Source organism: Limanda limanda, chromosome 14 (assembly GCF_963576545.1).
Source record: "Limanda limanda chromosome 14, fLimLim1.1, whole genome shotgun sequence".
NCBI lineage: Eukaryota > Metazoa > Chordata > Actinopteri > Pleuronectiformes > Pleuronectidae > Limanda > Limanda limanda.
In genome coordinates this window covers 18,450,284-18,464,150 of record NC_083649.1, presented here as the reverse complement: position 1 = coordinate 18,464,150, position 13,867 = coordinate 18,450,284, and the positions used below count along the sequence as shown (strand labels likewise).

At 40.6% G+C, this 13,867-nt stretch overlaps 1 protein-coding gene across 1 annotated transcript in view; it reads right to left on the bottom strand.

Moving 5' to 3' along the window:
* The window catches only part of LOC133019841 (seizure protein 6 homolog), a 95,492-nt gene that overhangs the window by 80,731 nt on the left and 894 nt on the right, over nt 1-13,867 (bottom strand). The window lies entirely within an intron of this gene.

The window sequence follows — 13,867 nt, the reverse complement described above, 5'->3', positions numbered from 1 at the left end:
TACTCCCAACTATTCTCCTCATGCCCCCGCCCCCGCCTCTGCCTCAGCCACCTCATCAATCCACACAGCAACAAAGGTAAACAGCCTGGCACCTTCTGAACGGCAGGGCCCGGCGCCGCTTTGTTGACACGGTGTATGTGTGCGAAAAGCCGCCTGCGCAGAGGGCGAGCGCCACGGCGGATAGACCGAGCTTCATTTACAGAAGGTAATTGCACTGGAGCCAAGTGGTGCACTTTTCTGATGAGATTTTTCACAGCTTTGCTAAAACCTTGTCTGGATTTGTTTACCGGCCAGAAGAAAAGCGCCGTGACGGGGGACACATTATAAGTTCAGATAAACACAAGCGTGTCACCTTCAAGCGGAAATGGTCACCGACATTGACAGGCCATTTGCCAACAGCGCTCCTTATTGTGTACACCTAGGCATGAAATAACATGACACTTGTCTGGATGCTGGGAATGAAAAACACTCATGAATATAAACATTTTGAGCAGTGTGGGGTTCTGTATGCTCTCCTGGTTTTGTTAAGTCACTTTAGGTGAAAAGCATGGACAAAATAGTGTATCTAATGCTATTCCTCGAAAAGGATTTAAGGAGACGCGATTCCCCTCGACTTTGTCTTCATTTCTGCCCTCTTCTCTATAACTGCTCTCACTTTTGCACCCTCCTTCTCAAAGTGTTTCTTACCTGCTACCGGAGTTGAGCCGAGGCACAATTCTTCCCATGAAGCACATGATAAACCCTCACTGCTGAAGGTGCTATGCTCCTCAATGAAATCTACCACTTTAATGCTACATCTTCTTCCGTCTCTGAATGTCTCTGAATTCAGAATGATTAACACACCAGGGCCAAAAAATCATATTCTCCCAGTGTGCAGATATAATAAGAGACCGGCACTTTATTCTGGAGGGTCTAACCAAGTCATTATTTCAACAGCTGTCCTTGAATTCAGATTTATTCCTTTTGTCCTGGTGGAAAAAAATCGGGCTGTAGAACATTTCATGCACAATGCGGCAACAGGGATGGAGAAAATAACTCAAGGAGCGTATGAGTGTTTGGTAGCAGCATGGACACTTCAAATAAACAAAATACTCCCGGATGATCTTTCAAGGAATACTCTCTCTTCTTTTTCAATACTGCCATCTGAAAAAACATCTGGATTTGGTTTTGTTCTTGCAGAAAATCCTCTAAAGGAAAACAGAGATGAGTTAATGATGGCGAAAAATAATAATATCTATATATATATGATAAAGAAGGCAGGTACTCTGGGCAAGAGATTGTTGTGCGATTTAAGTAGAGTCTATTGTTGATGAGAGATGAAATGGAGAGACAACCATGCATTCTTTGAAGTTGTGCACTTCTAAAAAGCATGGCAGGTCACATGGATGTTGTTGTGTCACAGCTGCTGGGATCTGGTTGGTTTTCCCTTTGTAGATTTTACGCTAAATGCATGCTGGGATAGATTTAGACATCCATCCATCCATTATTTCTGTCCTCTGAGGGCTGGAGCCAGTCCTCATTGACACTGGGTGAGAGCGGGTGTACCTCATGGACAAATCACCAGTCTATCACAGGCCTAGATTGAGAAATGTGCTTTCCCTGCTGCACCAAAGACACCAACACATAGACTAACCTGAAAACAAGAGAGTGCCTGCTCCAACATAGCCAAATAAATGTGGGTAGTCATGAATTTGTTATTTCACAAAGCAGCTGAGTCCACATCCCACATTGACTTCCACCATTCATACTGAATCATGACCAATGTAACAAAATCATTTCATTATGTTGTGTATCCAGACCTGCTCATTGACGGACATCATATTCACTGTGGATTTAAACAAAACAACTCTTCATGCTACAACAGTACAACAGAGTGGTGAACACTATGATCTGAGGATTAAAGCCCTGCTGAGCTGAGAAATCAAGACAGGATTAGTAAATGGACGTAATAATCTGCTTATAACAATGGTCAGACTAGATCACTATTCCTGGTAAGACATCTACTTGTGTTTCTACAACGGTTGTTGGATTGATAATACTGTTTGACCACGCAAATAGCAGCAATACCATAAACAACTTCTTACTATAATGAAATTTCTTTGGAATGTCTTCTCAAACTGGTGATTTTCTCTTTATGTGTTGCTTGTGAAATGAAACTCTTTTATCACTTATTTTGGCCAAAATTGATTTAAATTATAGTATTTTGAGGACAGTAAATTGGCAAATTTGACATTGATGGTTGACTCTCTTTCATTCCAGTGATGTTCACATTTCAATGTTTTATACATGAGGGAATCACAGGAGTTAGTAATACAAATGGCATTACAAAGAAAGTCATTTGGCCTCCTGAGCCTCTCGGTTTGCCACAGACAAACTGTGTCAAAGGCCTTGTCCGAAGCTCAGCAGAGCTCATCCTCTACTGTCAGAATTCCTTTTCTCTGTTTGCCTTTATAATTCACACATAATCCCATAAAGTACACAGAGCCAGGCTTCACACATTGAATATGAGCTCCTCCCCGAAGCTGCCGAGCTACGTTTCAAACCTCCAGGTTAAATGAGGCGTTTGATAAGGATTTTAAAATATTATGTAATGGTTATGGCATATTCACACTAGAATAAGTCCAAAAAACGACTATAGATGTAACTCTAATACAACAGCATGAAATGTAAAACAAGTTCAGTTTATTTTCCTGGGGTTGACCTTTCACTAATGTCATAAAACCCTTGATTCAGTTAAAGGAAGAAAGAGATGTAATTACATATATCAGCGGAGTGCAATGCTTGAGTAATAACCAATTAATTTAAATACATCATGCTCTGTGGATACATGGGCCTACAGGCTTCGGCACATCAGCACCAGAACAACAAGAAAGGCAACCAAGGGGAAAAGTTTAACAATATGCACACACATTTCTGAGGCAAATGTTACGGTCTCACGTATAAAATGATGGATAAAAAGCAAAACTATAAGCAGTTTAATGGAAGAGATGAACATTTTACCGTCGGCAAGTGATATTCTCCCTGTACGAATCAGCAGTTCAGAAAGTTCAGAATGAAAAATGAAAAACTGAACCAAAAGTAGGATTTGTTGAACTCTTCTCTCATGCTAGGGCATCCAAGGTATTCCTGATATTTAAAACACAATTAAGGACCTTCAACTAAACCACAGCGCTACTCAGACAACAAAGCCAAATAAATGAAAAATGTAAGATCCTCCCAGTCAATTGCTAAGTGTGTCTGCTTTATAGCAGGTTGGATGACTCATTGAAAAACACATTTGGTAGCAGGCCTCTTCACTCTCAGCAAGGTCCTTAAAGGACAATCATATTGATGGGTTACTCCAGAGATGAGCACACTGAGATTATGACAAGAGTCTCCATGGGCAGATGTAGGTGGCTCTTACTTAAACACAGTGATGTTCTGCATCCAAATGCTAACATCAGGATGGAAACATTCTCACAAAAGGAAACGCTAACACAATGATGTTAGGCACCTTGGATTAGGGGGTTAGCATGTGTATATTTCAAAGCTAGAATTGCACTCGGTTGCCTCAGAGAGATCATACCTACGCCGAGGCCATGAAACTACACTTAATTTGACCAGATCTGTTTTTTTTTATTTTGATTTGCATTTTCACACAGAATCATCAGATCCCTTTTATCAGAGTTTTTTTCCATCAAGATGCATGAGTTACTCTCTGAGAAATCAATGAAAATGTCCTCGCAAATCCTCCATCTTCCCCCTGATCCCGATCATCATTCCTTTACCCTTCCCCAAAAGTTTTTAGAGGTTTTTGCAGAATCCTGCTAACTAATAAACAAGTAAGGAACTAGAAGTAAAGGAAAACGTCCTTGGCAGAGCTAATTAGTTCAATCACAAACCAAGGCTGATGGGAATGTCCTTATTTTAGAGATATTTGCTTGAAATACAAAATGTTGGACAAATGCTGACCTGGTGATTTTAAAGGCTGGGGTAAGGTTAATGATGTCTCTTCCAAGTTTAATGGTAAACAATCTTAATAGTCCAGGCAAAGTAACCCATTTTGGAGCCAAAAATAGAAAGTGTTGTAAAAGATTTTTTTCAGCATAGATTATTTCTATGAGGTGTCCAGAACAACATACTAAAAGTCCTAAGAAATCGTAGTTGAGGAAATATGTTTAATTCTCATCAATGTGTGCATATAAGGCCCGGCAACAATACACCCCAAAAAGACTATTTTTTTCCTTTACTCCTATCAAAATGAAACTTTACACAATGAAAGTAGCCATGAAACGTAACATTTTTTGTATTACAAGTTTCTTTGAAAATGAATTTATGTATGTATTTGTAATACATATGAATGGTGTTTGCCTATGCAAATTAGGACATATTCAATAAGTGTGGAGCTCATGTGCTTGTCAAATTCATTTCAAAAGAAACTTGTAATACAAAAAATGTTACGTTTCATGGTTACTTTCATTGTGTAAAGTTTTATTTTGATTGGAGTAAAGGAAAAAAATAGTCTTTTTGGGGTATATTGTTGCTGGGCCTTATTGGCACACATTGATGAGAATTAAACATATTTCCTCAACTAGGATTTCTTAGGACTTTTAGTATGTTGTTCTGGACACCTCATAGAAATGATCTATGCTGAAAAAAGTTATTTTACAATTAGTCGGTCGTAAAACTTTGCCTGGACTATAAAGCTGTCACTCAAAACCAAAACTTTCCACTTGAAGAGGAGATTTGAGATTGGCAAATGTATTCCAGTGGATCCAGATATTTTTGACTAAAGAGAGAAAATAACCTATACTGAGTTGAGGGAAGGGCGTCACAAAATTCCGAAGGTTTCATTAGTCAGACTTGAAATTGAAATTCATCCATCGACTGATATGTAAAGAATAGGAAACACAACCAGATATTAGACGTTACAGTCACGTTATTCTGCAGTGAACGGTATTGTCGGCTTCACAAAGCGTTGCCTCCATCAATAGGAAGCCACATCTCTTCTTTTGTCACACGCAATCTAAATGTCAGGAATGCACAGCCCAGCTTTCACCGCTAAGAGCTACAGTACGGCAATCAATGGCGCGGTCTCACAGAGCCCTGCTAAGTAGTCCATTCTTACGGGCGAGTATCCCACTGCTCTGACAGATGAAAACAGCCACAATGAGCAGGCTCCCCCATGCAAGAGGGAAGCGGGGGGGGGGAGGGAGGGTCTGCCTTGTAACTGACAGACAATTGCCCGACCACCCGGCAGGCTCTCGGACCGACAATGTTCGATATCTTGACGATGGCGGTCGATGTTAGAACCTGAAAATTATAGACAAGGTCCTCTGGGACATTGCCTGGACGTGTCTCACTGCAGAGGCCCGCTGTCACATGGCAGCTCTCCTCTCTGCGTCTGTATTGTCTGGACTGAAGACATGAGCTGTGATAAAATGCTCAGAAATGGATGTGGAGCTCTGATTCATTTTAGCCAGTGACTCTGGCTACACCCACACTACGTTTTCATTTGAAGGCGGCAAAAAACAATCTGTATTCTATCAGTTTTAATCCATACTAACACACCTCAAAATGCATATCACGTGACCGCTCACTAATACTGGGGATAGGTGTGCCGGTGTAAACAGGAAGGCGTACGCATCCCGCTGGACACGTGAGTTATCAGTTGCTCACACAATAGCTTGTCACCTTTGTGTGTAAACAGTTGTATCATTGTAAAATGCAGAATTTAACTGCAAAACAGTGATAGCAGAGACAACAGGTCAGCAACACTTGGCCTGCCGTGGCTGAGGGGTAGAGCGGTCGTTCTCCAACCAGAAGGTCGGCTGTTTGATCTTCAGTCTTCCCCATATGCATGTCGAAGTGTCCTTGGGCAAGATACTGAAACCCTAAATGGCGCGTCACAGATGCTGAATGCACCAATTATACGTCGCTTTGTATAAAAGTGTCCACCAAATGACATGTAGGCCATGCCGCATTTCTACACGGGCATGCTTGTTGTGTTCCTATGGAAGCGAGTCATGTGACAGGATCCTGCCGAATCAAGGCTACCTCATGACCAAAAACATCCAATCAGGAAGTGGGTGTAAGTCACCAAATCATTGTTTCCGATCATCTTACTTTCTGCCCGTCCAGACTACCAGACTAAAGCAGCCGTGTGGATGTAGCCTTGAAGGCAGTGATGTTACTTCCACTGTTTTGGGTGATGTTATAATAAGTATGGTTTAAAACCATTCATCATTGGAAATAGAAATGAAGACATCATGTGAGAGCACACTGAAGAGTGCAAAGCAGACACACTCCAGCTACAAACGCAATAACTTCCCCCCCCAGCATCTTTCACACTTTCTCCTCTCGTGTTTGTCTTTGGCCATTTTCAATTACTCGCGGAGCTACTATCCCCTTCCTTGATCTATCCACAACATTGTTATCTTTCTCTGCTACTTATAATATGTTTACTCATCCTGATGAATTCAATTACATCTTTTCAGAGGAAATTACTGTGGGGGTGGCTCAGCCTGCCAGAGGTCAGAACTAACTGTGAATACTAAAAACTGCCCCCCCCCCCCCCCAACCCTTCTCCAACACATTACACAGCCTATTACCTGCTTCTTTCCACACAGCACGCTCTGACCTAACATAAGCCTTTCCACTGGCACAGATGTAATGCTTTCTAGATGGGATCTGGCGTGAAGAAGAGGGGGAAGAGAGCTAGAGCTGTCGCCGGGCCTAATCGTTTCAGAGCGCCATCCCGACTGCAGCCCCAAAACACGCCAGTGCTGATTAGGGAGGTGTGCTCACAGCCAGGCAGAGCGTGAAAGGTGCAGGAAGGAGGCTCGGCCTGGGGGAGCCCGACCATGCCAACTGTTTAGTTTTTTTGTTTTTCAGTGTGCGACTGGTCGCTCGATAAGGTGCGAGGCCAAAGGCAAAGCAGGTGGAAAGTAAGCCGGTGACGTGCAGCCTTGAAAAAGTGGCAGGCATGGTTTCATTTAGGGTTTTGCTGGAGGGGGTAGTCTTTACTCGGAATAAATTGCCACCACCGCCGACTAACCAGGACCAGTTTCCGAGTCCATTGCCCTCCCTGCTGGATGCCGGACCACAGTCGTCTGCTTTGAAATGGAGAGCGGCACAAGCAGAGAAAATTTCCCCCTCATCCGCCGACGATGTATGTTGTCAATTTCATCGCAAACGTGTGACTTTAACGCTCTGAAGAGATTACTGTGTTGAGACAAAACACAGGAACCTCTCACGCAGTTCTCTAAACGGAAGAACCCATTTCAGGTCTATCCTGACTGTCAAACTGATTAAACAAACAGAGTGGGAAATGGGAAATCAAGGAAAAAAACACTCTCCTCTCGGCTTTTGACTGCTTTATTGTAACACGTAGTACTTCAGCATGGACTATTTTTAATAGTAAGAACAAAACTCAAATTTACCCGCGATAGAATATAGACAAAATGTACAATAGCATATCAAGTTGCAACCTTGTTGTCATCTCTGTGTTAACACGTATCTCTAGGTGTAGGAATTAAAAAGTGACACTTGAACAGGAGCTCATATTATTATGGTTCTGATTTAATAGCTTAATTGCTAAATAGCAATGTATCCAGCACTGTCATGAACGCGGGAGAATTAATTACAGTAATTACAGTGGTGATAGTAAGTGTGATGTCAGTGTTGGTGTAACTTTAATATTCAAGCAAATTATAACTATAGACTTCAAATTAGAGTTGAGCCAAAGGCATGGAATTCAACATTCAAGGGTCTTTCTTTTTATATGAACAATATAAACTGTTGTCGAACAGTATGATAAAATTCTTACCTAGCTTGGCTACCGTTACCAAAGAAACAAAGACATATTGAACATAGGTCTCACTTTCTAATAATATGGATATATTTATATAAATACATGTTTTGTATATATGGATACATTCACATACGGGTGTACTGTATATACACACGTGTGTTTTGTTCAAAGAGCTGCAGCAGAATCTCAAGGTGAACATTGTAGAGTGTGTGTTAGTGTTTGCTATAGTGGTTTCCGTCATAGTGTTGACTGAGAAGTGTGTATTAATCTGCCTGATGGATAGAAGCTTTTCTGTGTTCAGAAAATGAAAATTAATTAAAATAGAAAGATTTTCTCTCTGAATGGCCTGATTTTGAAAGATGAAGCTGCCACATGGTATGAATATGGGGAATATGAGTCTAATCATTTCACAGTTTACTTAAATTTAGATTTAAACCAAGTAGAGTCAGATTAAGTGACGACACACAGATTTTTTTTCCTGTATAGCGTAAAACCAGCTGTTCGTGAACGCAATCGAAAACGAAATCCATAAAGATCCTCACAGAAATACTACTTTTTCCCCTCTGACAAATAAAGCTTTGCACTTTTGAAAAGCGGAGGCAAATATACGAGGCGACGACTCAAATTAGGATGCATAGAACAGTCTCACGGAGCGAGAGAGGCATTTGCACATGAAGAGTTGAAAATGAGTCGCATTCAGCCAAGCTGTGAGCTCCACCTAGGAGGCAGTGAAAGAGACCGAGACAGGCACAGAGCCGGGCTGAGGCAGGCAGGCGCCAAGCCTTGAAGAGGGCCACTCTGGCATAATGACTCTCATTTACCATTGACAGGCCTTGGGAAAGTTAAACTAATTATGACAGCACACAGATGCTGAATAGCCCTTGATGGAGTTAATCACTGGCAATCTAACAAACAGGTGTTGAATGATTTCTGTTACCTCCCCTAGAATTAGAGGATGTTCGAGGTTTTTTTTCTAGCGCGCCAGGATCCCGGGAGATTTCATTTTGCGAACACGAGCAACACTTCCAGCTCTGGGAAACAGAAAGCCGGTGCTGTGACCTCTAATGATAGCGAGACAAACAGAGAGATTCACAATTGAGTTAGATGAGCACACGCAAAGTGCTAGTTCGAAACATGAAATGAGCTCCATTCCACTGTAGTGAAAACAGGTGTCAATACAAAAGCGAGGAAATGTTACTCCATCCTTTCTGTGGGTTCATTATCTCGAACACTCTCGGTGGAGCCGATTCCAATATCATCCTCTTCCCGTATTAATCTTGAATCAAGACCAATGCTTCGAGGTAAAATGTATTTCAGTTCGTTTTTGACTTTGTCATTTGAAGGTGGAGTGATTTATTCTGTTGACATTTGAACTCGACACCAAATCAAATAGTCCTTAGCCGCCAAATTCATGGCTGTGAATTACCAAGGCAGCAAACGCGGCATCCAAAACACTACAGTGTAAAAACTAGAGAGAGCTTGTTGTTTATTACCTCTCTGCTAAAGATGTTTTCAGCCTTTATTTCTGACTGCAAGATAACACAAAAAACAACAATACAGATTTTCACCAAACTTTGTGAAAGGAGGCATCATGGGTCACGGGTGAAGCCATTCAATTTTGGTCAGGGTCCAGGATTTTTATTTTTTTTAATATTGCAGGAAAAGACAATTAAAACATTTTCACTATTTTAATAAAAATGTATTTATATCATATTTAGGGAACTGATATTTCTGAGTGTGTGGAATTTGTTGCATCCTGTTTTGAGTACAAGAGGACTACTTCTAGTACTGCTACTGCTACTGCTACAATATCTAACCCACACTACTGCGAATGTAATAGGTCTTCCCACACCTAACATCTCTGATCCCAACTGTAAGGCCATCACTCTTACAACAACCTCAAAAGCACATGACATCATTCACTCACTCAACTGCCACTTATGAGAGGTTCTTACGATTACAAACTAATGTCTCTGGCCTGTCAAGCAGAAAAAAATCATATTTCTTCATGGTTGATTGATACAATACAAATGCAATATGTTGTGTTAAGTTTTGTCAAATATTATAATGATGTCTTGTCCAAAATGAGTCATTAATCTTCTGAACTTAAACCACAAACTTTCAGGATTCTGCAGTTTGCCGCTGTTGTGTCCCGTCTGTTTCTCTCCTCTCTGTGTGTGTGACCCCCCCCCCCCCAAGGAGCTCTGGAGCCTTCCCACCTCCTGGTCGGTTCACCTGCTTGCATTCATTCCCATCATCCTGGTCTCCACAGTATAACGACCACGACTGTGTCTGAAACCACGCACTAACATAGTGAGTTAGCCATTTTGTAGTGCTGTCCTTATGTTTAGTGACATTTTTTATACTTTATACAGTGCACTCATTGTTTCACACAATGCATACTGAGAAATAGTGTATAACCAATATACCATAATGCATTTTGTCGCGGCGGACAGGAGAGAAGGTACAGGTAACAGTCAGAGAGGGAACAGGGAACAGTCAGACAGGGAACAGGGAACAGACAGACCTATCGTACAAAAGTTAATACGAGCAAAGTAGCACATCACAGCACAAACTGACACAGACAAAATTATTTCTTATTTAACGATGGTCATTCAACATGTTTTTCTACCTCACAATATCATCTTTCGTGCCAACTTAACATTTAAAATTGACTGTGGGATTTCCCTCCAACCAATGTTGTTGTTATCACAATCTTGGACAATGACCTGCACCAAGTAGTTCCCCAAAGCATTTTTTATTCTGCCGGTCAGCTCACTATATAGTCCTCTAATTCACTACAAAGTGGAGAAGGGTTTAGTGGATGGTTTCAGACACAGCCCCTTAACACTATCTTCGTTGGATCTGCCACAGTGGTATTTGTGCCATGACAAACTGTGATTCCAACATTTGTTCAAAATTAATCCCATTTTCCCTGAGCTCCAGATCCACTCTGTTGTTCTGTTTTTACCCTGGTTCAGTCTCAATCCCTGGGGTCATGGAGACATGGCCTCCTCACCTGCCTGACCCTGATCTCTCCAGTTCAGCTCATTCAGATTCCTCAAATGTCTGCCACTCCTGTAACTCTTTAATTATGTGAATAAACACAACTGGCTTTTTGGAAGTGCTACTTCTGACTCTGCATGTTTGGTCCTAAATCCAAATCAGAGACTTGAAGCTGTTTTGGATTCATAAACTTTCCAAACTCCCAGATCATTACACAGCACTGTTGCCAGAAGATAATGTTTGGGCATAAAGATAATAAGCCTGGCTGAATGTCGTTAAGTTGTGTAAAACTTCAAGTGCTTCACTCACTCGGCCAAGAAATGGACGCACGATTAGCCATTAAGTATCTGTCATGATTTTATTAGGCAATTTGAAAACATCTAGAAAATTTATGTCAGTTTGTTGGGAATGAATGAGTCATGGCTGTAAAATATAAATATATTTTTTAAGTGAATGTACTTGAGTTTCAGTACGCCCACTTTGACTGAGTCTGATTTCTACAGTGTTTCTGACACAGAATTGTATGTGACAGAGTCCTGTGAAAGTAACTGCTACCACTGATGGCATGCTTAAAGCAGAGTATAAATTTGATTGATAGCACTTGTGACGACTTGAAGCTGTTGCCTTTAGGTTGCCTGTGCAAGTTAATGTTGATAAAAAGTTTTGTCACTCTGTCCCTCAGAGATCTGCAGTGAGATAATTAAATGCCTGTGGCATTCTCACACGGCGCTAATGACTTGTTACAATTTGGAAATCACGTCCTCGAAACGTAGTTGCTGGGAATCTCTATTAATCATGCAACACATACCTCACAACAAATACAAATAATGTTCTAATGAAATGAATGCTGATTTCATTCAATATTTTATTTACCCATTTCTGAGGATGATGAATTGTAGATATAAGGAAAGCGCAGACTCAGAACCACTGAGTGCCTCTGACATTTCTACAAAACATCAGGGTCAGGGACAAACAAAATAAAAGTGCCTCATGAAAAGCCAGATTTAGGGGTTGTCCGTTTTATTTGTCCTGTTGTTGTTTTCTGCAGTTGAAGTCGAAGGGCGGTGAGGTTTTGATCAGACATTTAATGATCTTTCCCTCTCTCTCTCTCGCCCCAAATGACCTCCTCTTTCTAATGTGAAGGAAAAATGCAACAAAGGCTCGACCAATGCATTAGCATAACAACACTATCCATCATAAACTTGTACTTTGTGCCGATAGTCTTAAATACTGTATTTCTTGCACAGTCTTTTCCTTAATTAATCTTTAATCAATCCACTTTTTCCCTGACTCTGAAAAGGCATGAAAACTTAGAAGCCGATATAATCTAATAATAATTCACAAAACAAAGAAAATTACAACAGCAATGTTGTAATGTTTCCCCATTTAATATCTACAGAGGATTCAGCGAGTGAGATTTTAATAAAACAATCCTGCCTACTGGTTTTGTAGAAAGAAAAAAAAATCTTCACAGATGCTGAACACTTCAGTTGCGCGGCACACAGGAAAATACATAATCAGCTTTTAGAAATGAGTGTTTTATGAGTCAGAATCGATGTGCTGTTAAATCTCAATTGTGAAATCCCCAGTAACAAAAGCAGTCTGATCTTGCACTGCAAATAGCAAGTGTAAGGAACAACGCAACATGAATGCAAAATAAAAACCCCGACGGTTGAAGGAACAATCAGTTGCTTGTACCTTTGATGACCCTCTGAAGCTGTAATTATAAGGAAAACGATTAACTGAAAAAGAAGTTTTTCTTTTTCGCACAATGAATTGCTCGGTGCCCAATGGGAAATAATGGCACGGTTCTCGAAGTTTTTTGCAAAACGTCTGTGTCCCTGTGCTCATGACTGTGAGATGCAGTCAACGGGTGTTTGTGTTCCCACGTTAGAAGAATCACACTGAAGCATATTCACCGGATTTGCCACAAGTGAGACCTCTCTTGTAAACCTTAACTTCCCTCACTCTCACTCATGTATATAAAACTGATTATGGCAACACATCAAACCTTCAGAATTCAAAGGTTAAATGTCCCACCTTGGAGGATTACAAACAGATGAAGGCTTCCTGGCCAAGCATCAGCGGAGAATTCACTAATGGGGCCTGTTTAATTAGATTTTTCTGAAAAATAAAAAAGTGCACGGTGCACTTTTTCCTCTCCCTAGAGTTTTGAGCTGTGACTGAACCATGCAGGGGTTTTTATTTGGATATGTGCAAGAAATAATCCTACTCCATAAGAATTACTTCATAGTTCACTGCTGCATGAGTGTGTGTTAACTTAAAGAAGTTAATTAAACATTGAAAGAATATAAAATGTCTCCTGTGGGTGTTAGGGTTAAGGTTATACAACAAGTAATTGAATTTGCACTTTAAGGTTGTGAAACTCTGCTGAAGGAACGCAGCACCTTTCTTTTACCATGGAATTCAATCAGCAGAAGCTATGTTGATAGTGTGAGATCATTTTACCGGCAGATTTTGGATGCAGCTGAGATGAATCCTAATGACTGACACTGCCCCAGCAGGATGAAGTCATTTTCATAGTTATTGTGTTGTTTAGAAATCACTCGGTTCTCATAAATGGGTTCATTTTCAATCCAAAAACGGAAAGCTTTCGCAGAAGGTTTCATCAAAAGAGGTTGTACAGAGACATTTATTCCACCTCATACTAAAGGAATGTGATATAATAATGTATGTTACTCGTGGTCGAATCAAGTATGTGAATAAAAACGTGCAAATTGTTATTTTTTCTATATATTTAACACTTAATGCTTATTATTTATATATTAGTATTTACTAGATATACATATTAAAGTCCTTACTTATGTCCAGCATAGTGGACAAACTGTATCTGCATTCACTATCTCTGGGTGTGACTCATGTCTTCGTCCACTATCTTAACAAAATGAGATTTACTGTGCATTCTCATTAGCTGTACAGTGATTCTAAAACTTTGCAGACAAGTCGAATCATATAAAAAGCGTAGTTATAGTGATGATGAAGAGAGGGCAGATGCACAATAGAGAAATAATTAGGACAAGGCCACTGTGCACAGATCCGTGGCCGCTT